At 44.9% G+C, this 7,569-nt stretch overlaps 1 protein-coding gene across 1 annotated transcript in view; it reads left to right on the forward strand.

Annotated features, from left to right (window-relative positions):
* The window catches only part of hdac4 (histone deacetylase 4), a 261,320-nt gene that overhangs the window by 78,759 nt on the left and 174,992 nt on the right, over positions 1–7,569 (forward strand). The gene's annotated exons all lie outside the window — the stretch shown is intronic.

The raw sequence follows: 7,569 nt of genomic DNA on the forward strand, positions 1-7,569 counted from the left end.
ATACGTAGAATGTATGCACACATGACTGTAAGTCGCTTTGGATAAAAGCGTCTGCTAAATGGCATATATTATTATATTATTATATATTATATTATTTTCTGTGTTTGTCTGTGTGTGTGTGTCTACATATGTCGGTACATTTTTGCATGTGTTAATATACAGAATAGATTATTTGCAGCATGTTAGAGGTATGCTATTCTCCCTTAGACTCTGCCGGGAGTTGAGTGTGACGATAAATGCCTTTCAGAAGCGTCACTTCTGCATGATGTTACGTGTCAGGAAATCACACCCGCACACTGGCAGCCGACCACAGTTTTAGAAAGATAGGGCTGCTTGTTTTAAATATAGGTTATCATCTGCAAAAGGAGGTACATTTAGCTTTACAGTGCAAAGTGCTTTGTAACCACAGTGGTCGTGTTAATTTCTTTTCATTCAGTGATCTCTGGTTCTGTAGCTAGGAGAAGTCATCCTAGAGACGTGTGTTAGTGTCCTTGTCCAAGGTTTACTGTTAACATGGGATTCTATTCTCTTCAGCCCCCTCCCCTTCTACCCACACTCTGCGCCCTCACCGTCTCCCCTCCGTTATCCCATGCTAATGCTAGCCCTCCCTAGAGGCTGATGGATGCCTGCTAGATGAGCCTTCTCCTCAGCCTCCCAACCAATAGAACACCTCTACCCTCCTAATAGCCCATTAAGTCCTCAAGTGTCCTCGACTCCTTGGCAGATCCTCTCCAGGGTGCTTTAAAGATGCCCCACCATCCTATGATCCTTTTTGATGGGCGCCCTTCTTGTCCGGTGCCTGAGTTTTGGTTACTGTGTGTAGATTGGTCTGGCTGGCAGGCCAGCCATCATGGCTGGGTTGTCCAGTCTGGTCTGCACTGGGAAGACAGCTTGGCCCCCGTGTGTAGGTTACACAGTAGAGGCCGGTTGAGGCTAGGAGGGAGGAGAGGGAGGGAAGAGGAGAGGGCGGGAGGAGGAGAGGGGCAGCTTGGCTTCTGTTCAGTGGTCTATCACGTGTAAGTGTGAGCTGTTGGAGTGTTGAGGTTATGTGTGGGTGGGTTAGTGTGTATGTATGTGTGTGTTTGTGTGTGCGCACAACCTGTACTTTCACACATGCATGTTTGTGTGTGCATGTGTCTCTGTCTGTGTGTGTTGGATCGGGGGGCTCCACTTGAGCTACACCGGCTGTGTGCCCAGTGGGGTGGTCTCGCCTGGCAGGAGAGCCCCCCCCACACCCCTACTTCCTGCCTGACCAGCCTGTGTCCTGTCAGTGTGGTCAACTTGGCACAGACACCCCTCACTGACCATATGGAGCACATCCATGTTTATTCAGCTAATGCATCCATCCTCTACCCCTTCCCTATGAGTCAAGCCTCAGGACTATGGCTATTTATTGATTAAGGTGACCGCTCAGGGTCCCGCCACTAGCTCCCTTTTATGGGCTCTCTGACACAACGCAACACACACATACGGCCGTCTCCACCTTAATTTATTTGCTTGTAATTTGCCGTCTCAAGGGGGCAATTGGAGTCTTCAGGCTCTGTCCTGTCAAGATGAAGATCTGTCCACTCAGCCAGAAGCTGACCTGGTTTGTGTTGGCTGATTGCTCCATTGAGTGGCTGATTGTCAACATGCCTCACCTCGTATGCAGTTGGCACATCACAGAATCCGCCTTTTCCACTAAATCCTTACTGTCCATGGTTCATAGTCGCAACGGTTACTTTACCTACCATTGTATTATACACAATTGTCCTTTTCTTACATGCTTGTTCGAGACAAGTTAGCTCTTTGCCAACCGAGTGGTTACAATAACCTTACTACTATGTGGAATCGTGACATTTAAAACTCAGGTTGACATTTTCTGTTCATTAGATAGCCCTCACAGTACACAAAATTGACCAGACGGACATTTGAAATATATGGGACTTGCCTGACAACTCAAGCTGAATTCTTCCGCTGCTCTATCGTGAGCTACATACGATCATTTAAGTTGTTTGTGTTCCCGTGGATATACTGGAGTATTTACATTGACTCTCCCAGTGTTTTTACACTGCTGCTACTCTCTGTTTATTATCTATGCATCTTCACTTTACACTTTACAAATGACCTCGACTAACCTGTACCTACGCACATTGACTCTGTACCGGTACACCCTGTTTATAGCCTCATAATTTTCTTGTTACTTTTGGATTAGATTTATTTTGTACTTTATTTCATCAATTCTTGAGCTGCATTGTTGGTTAAAACCTCTCTGGGATATGTGGGACGGTAGCGTCCCACCTCGCCAACAGCCAGTGAAGGTGCAGGGCGCCAAATTCAAAAGAACAAACATCTCATAATTAAAATTCCTCAAGCATACAAGTATTTTACACCATTTTAAAGATACAATTCTTGTTAATCCAGCCACAGTCTCTGATTTCAAAAAGGCTTTACAGTAAAAGCACCACAAACGATTGTTAGGTCACCACCAACTCACAGAAAAACACAGCCTTTTTTCCAGCTAAAGAGAGGAGTCACAAAAAGCACAAATAGAGATAAAATTACTAAAACTAACCTTTGATGATCTTCATCAGATGACACTCATAGGACTTCATGTTACACAATACATGCATGTTTTGTTTGATAAAGTGCATATTTATATTTAAAAAATCTAATTTTACATTGGTGCGTTAAGTTCAGTAGTTCTAAAACATGCGGTGATTTTGCAGAGAGCCACATCAATTTACAGAAATACTCATCATAAATGTTGATAAAAATACAATTGTTATTCATGGAATTAGAGATATACTTCTCCTTATTGCAACCAGATTTCAAACAAACAAAAAGCAAACCACGCAATAATCTGAGTACAGCGTTCAGACGACTAAGCAGCCAAAAAGATATCCCCCATATTGTGTAGTCAACATTAGTCAGAAATAGCATTATAAATATTCACTTACCTTTGATGATCTTCATCAGAATTCACTCCCAGTAATCCCAGTTCCACAATAAACGTTTGATTTGTTTGATAAAGTTCATCATTTATGTCCAAATAGCTTATTTTGTTAGGGTGTTGTAACGGTTTTCTAGGTGTGAAGGAGAGTCGGACCAAAATGCAGCGTGTAGATTGCAATCCATGTTTAATCAACAACCGTAAACACGAATTAACACAAACACTACAAAACAATAAACGTAACGAAAACCGAAACAGCCTATACTTGTCAAACTAACACAGCGACAGGAACAAAGACACGAAGGACAATCACCCACCACAAACTCAAAGAATATGGCTGCCTAAATATGGTTCCCAATCAGAGACAACGATAAACACCTGCCTCTGATTGAGAACCACTCCAGACAGCCATAGACTTTGCTAGATACCCCACTAAAGCTACAATCCCAATACCAATACCAAAACCCCAAGACAAAACACACCACAATACAAAAACCCCATGCTACACCCTGGCCTGACCCAATACATGAAGATAAACACAAAATACTTTGACCAGGGCGTGACAGGTGTTTGGTAAACAAATCCAAACACGCGTTCAGGTCGCGCCGATGTGCGTCAAGTATTTCGCTGTTTTTGACTTCAAGCCTATCAACTCCTGAGATGAGGCTGGTGTAACCGATGTGAAATGGCTAGCTAGTTAGCGGGGTGCGCGCTAATAGCGTTTCAAACATCACTCGCTCTGAGACTTGGAGTGGTTGTTCCCCTTGCTCTGCATGGGTAACGCTGCTTAGAGGGTGGCTGTTTTCGTTGTGTTCCTGGTTCGAGCCCAGGGAGGAGCGAGGAGAGGGACGGAAGCTATACTGTTACACTGGCAATACTAAAGTGCCTATAAGAACATACAATAGTCAAAGGTATATGAAATACAAATGGTATAGAGGGAAATACTCCTATAATTCCTATAATAACTACAACCTAAAACTTCTTACCTGGGAATATTGAAGACTTAAAAGGAACCACCAGTTTCATATGTTCTCATGTTCTGAGCAAGGAACTGAAACGTTAGCTTTCTTACATGGCACATATTGTACTTTTACTTTCTTCTCCAACACTTTGTTTTTGCATTATTTAAACCAAATTGAACATGTTTCACTATTTATTTGAGGCTAAATTGATTTTATTGATTTATTATTTTAAGTTAAAATAAGTGTTCATTCAGTATTGTTGTAATTGTCATTAAATCAAATCAATTTTTTTTGTCACATACACATGGTTAGCAGATGTTAGTGCGAGTGTAGCGAAATGCTTGTGCTTCTAGTTCCGACAATGTAGTAATAACCAACAAGTAATCTAGCTAACAATTCCAAAACTACTACCTTATAGACACAAGTGTAAGGGGATAAAGAATATGTACATAAAGATATATGAATGAGTGATGGTACAGAGCGGCATAGGCAAGATACAGTAGATGGTATTGAGTGCAGTATATTCATATGAGATGAGTATGTAAACAAAGTGGCATAGTTAAAGTGGCTAGTGATACATGTATTACATAAGGATGCAGTAGATGATATAGAGTACAGTATATACGTATACATATGAGATGAATAATGTAGGGTATGTAAACATTATATTAGGTAGCATTGTTTAAAGTGGCTGGTGATATATTTTACATAATGTCCCATCAATTCCCATTATTAAAGTGGCTGGAGTTGAGTCAGTGTGTTGGCAGCAGCCACTCAATGTTAGTGGTGGCTGTTTAACAGTCTGATGGCCTTGAGATAGAAGCTGTTTTTCAGTCTCTCGGTCCCAGCTTTGATGCACCTGTACTGACCTCGCCTTCTGGATGATAGTGGGGTGAACAGGCAGTGGCTCGGGTGGTTGCTGTCCTTGATTATCTTTATGGCCTTCCTGTGAGATCGGGTGGTGTAGGTGTCCTGGAGGGCAGGTAGTTTGTCCCCGGTGATGCGTTGTGCAGACCTCACTACCCTCTGGAGAGCCTTACGGTTGTGGGCGGAGCAGTTTCCGTACCAAGCGGTGATACAGCCCGACAGGATGCTCTCAATTGTGCATCTTTAGAAGTTTGTGAGTGCTTTTGGTGACAAGCTGAATTTCTTCAGCCTCCTGAGGTTGAAGAGGCGCTGCTGCGCCTTCTTCACGATGCTGTCTGTGTGGGTGGACCAATTCAGTTTGTCTGTGATGTGTACGCTGAGGAACTTAAAACTTACTACCCTCTCCACTACTGTTCCATCGATGTGGATAGGGGGGTGTTCCCTCTGCTGTTTCCTGAAGTCCACAATCATCTCCTTAGTTTTGTTGACGTTGAGTGTGAGGTTATTTTCCTGACACCACACTCCGAGGGCCCTCACCTCCTCCCTGTAGGCCGTCTCGTCGTTGTTGGTAATCAAGCCTACCACTGTTGTGTCGTCCGCAAACTTTATGATTGAGTTGGAGGCGTGCGTGGCCACGCAGTCGTGGGTGAACAGGGAGTACAGGGGAGAGCTCAGAACGCACCCTTGTGGGGCCCCAGTTTTGAGGATCAGCGGGGTGGAGATGTTGTTGCCTACCCTCACCACCTGGGGGCGGCCCGTCAGGAAGTCCAGTACCCAGTTGCACAGGGCGGGGTTGAGACCCAGGGTCTTGAGCTTGATGACGAGCTTGGAGGGCACTATGGTGTTAAATGCCGAGCTGTAGTCGATGAACAGCATTCTCACATAGGTATTCCTCTTGTCCAGATGGGTTAGGGCAGTGTGCATTGTGGTTGAGATTGCATCGTCTGTGGACCTATTTGGGCGGTAAGCAAATTGGAATGGGTCTAGGGTGTCAGGTAGGGTGGAGGTGATATGGTCCTTGACTAGTCTCTCAAAGCACTTCATGATGACGGAAGTGAGTGCTACTGGGCGGTAGCCGTTTAGCTCAGTTACCTTAGCTTTCTTGGGAACCGGAACAATGGTGGCCCGCTTGAAGCATGTGAGAACAACAGACTGGGATAGGGATTGATTGAATATGTCCGTAAACACACCAGCCAGCTGGACTGCGCATGCTCTGAGGGCGCGGCTGGGGATGCCGTCTGGTCCTGCAGCCTTGCGAGGGTTGACACGTTTAAATGTTTTCCTCACGTCGGCTGCAGTGAAGGAGAGTCCGCAAGTTTTATTTGCTGGCAGTGTCAGTGGCACTGTATTGTCCTCAAAGCGGGCAAAAAAGATATTTAGTCTGCCTGGGAGCAAGACATCCTGGTCCGTGACGGTGCTGGTTTTCTTTTTGTAATCCGTGATTGACTGTAGACCCTGCCACATACCTCTTGTGTCTGAGCCGTTGAATTGAGATTCTACTTTGTCTCTATACTGACGCTTAGCTTGTTTGATTGCCTTGCGGAGGGAATAGTTACACTGTTTGTATTCGGTCTTGTTTCCAGTCACCTTGCCCTGATTAAAAGCAGTGGTTCGCGCTTTCAGTTTCACGCGAATGCTGCTATCAATCCACGGTTTCTGGTTTGGGAATGTTTTAATCGTTGCTATGGGAACGACATCTTCAACGCACGTTCTAATGAACTCGCACACCGAATCAGCGTATTTGTCAATGTTGTCGTCTGACGCAATACGGAACATATCCCAGTCCACGTGATGGAAGCAGTCTTGGAGTGTGGAATCAGATTGGTCGGACCAGCGTTGAACCAGCGTTGAACAGACCTCAGCGCGGGAGCTTCTTGTTTAAGTTTCTGTCTGTAGGCAGGGATCAACAAAATGGAGTCGTGGTCAGCTTTTCCGAAAGGGCTTTATATGCGTCGCGGAAGTTGGAATAGCAATGATCCAAGGTTTTTTCAGCCCTGGTTGCTCGATATGCTGATAAAATTTAGGGAGTCTTGTTTTCAGATTAGCCTTGTTAAAATCCCCAGCTACAATGAATGCAGCCTCCGGATATATGGATTCCAGTTTGCAAAGAGTCAAATAAAGTTAGTTCAGAGCCATCGATGTGTCTGCTTGGGGGGGGAATATATACGGCTGTGATTATTAATCGAAGAGATTTACCTTGGTAGATAATGCGGTCTACATTTGATTGTGAGGAATTCTAAATCAGGTGAACAGAAGGACTTGAGTTCCTGTATGTGGTTTTGGCCACACCACGTCCCGTTAACCATAAAGCATACGCCCCCGCCCCTCTTCTTACCAGAAAGATGTTTGTTTCTGTCGGCGCGATGCGGGGAGAAACCAGCTGGCTGCACCGTCTCCGATAGTGTGTCTCCAGTGAGCCATGTTTCCGTGAAGCAAAGAACGTTACAGTCTCTGATGTCCCTATGGAATGCTACCCTTGCTCTGATTTCATCAACCTTGTTGTCAAGAGACTGGACATTGGCGAGGAGAATGCCAGGGAGTGGTGCACGATGTGCCCGTCTCCGGAGTCTGACCAGAAGACTGCTTCGTTATCCCCTTTTTCAAAGTCGTTTTTTGGGGTCGCCGGCTGGGATCCATTCCGTTGTCCTGGGTGAAAGGCAGAACACAGGGTCCGCTTCGCGAAAGTCATATTCTTGGTCGTACTGATGGTGAGTTGACGCTGCCCTTATGTTCAGTAGTTCTTCTCGACTATATGTAATGAAACCTAAGATGACCTGGGGTACCAATGTAAGAAATAACACGTTAAAA

Source organism: Oncorhynchus gorbuscha, linkage group LG01, assembly GCF_021184085.1.
Source record: "Oncorhynchus gorbuscha isolate QuinsamMale2020 ecotype Even-year linkage group LG01, OgorEven_v1.0, whole genome shotgun sequence".
NCBI lineage: Eukaryota > Metazoa > Chordata > Actinopteri > Salmoniformes > Salmonidae > Oncorhynchus > Oncorhynchus gorbuscha.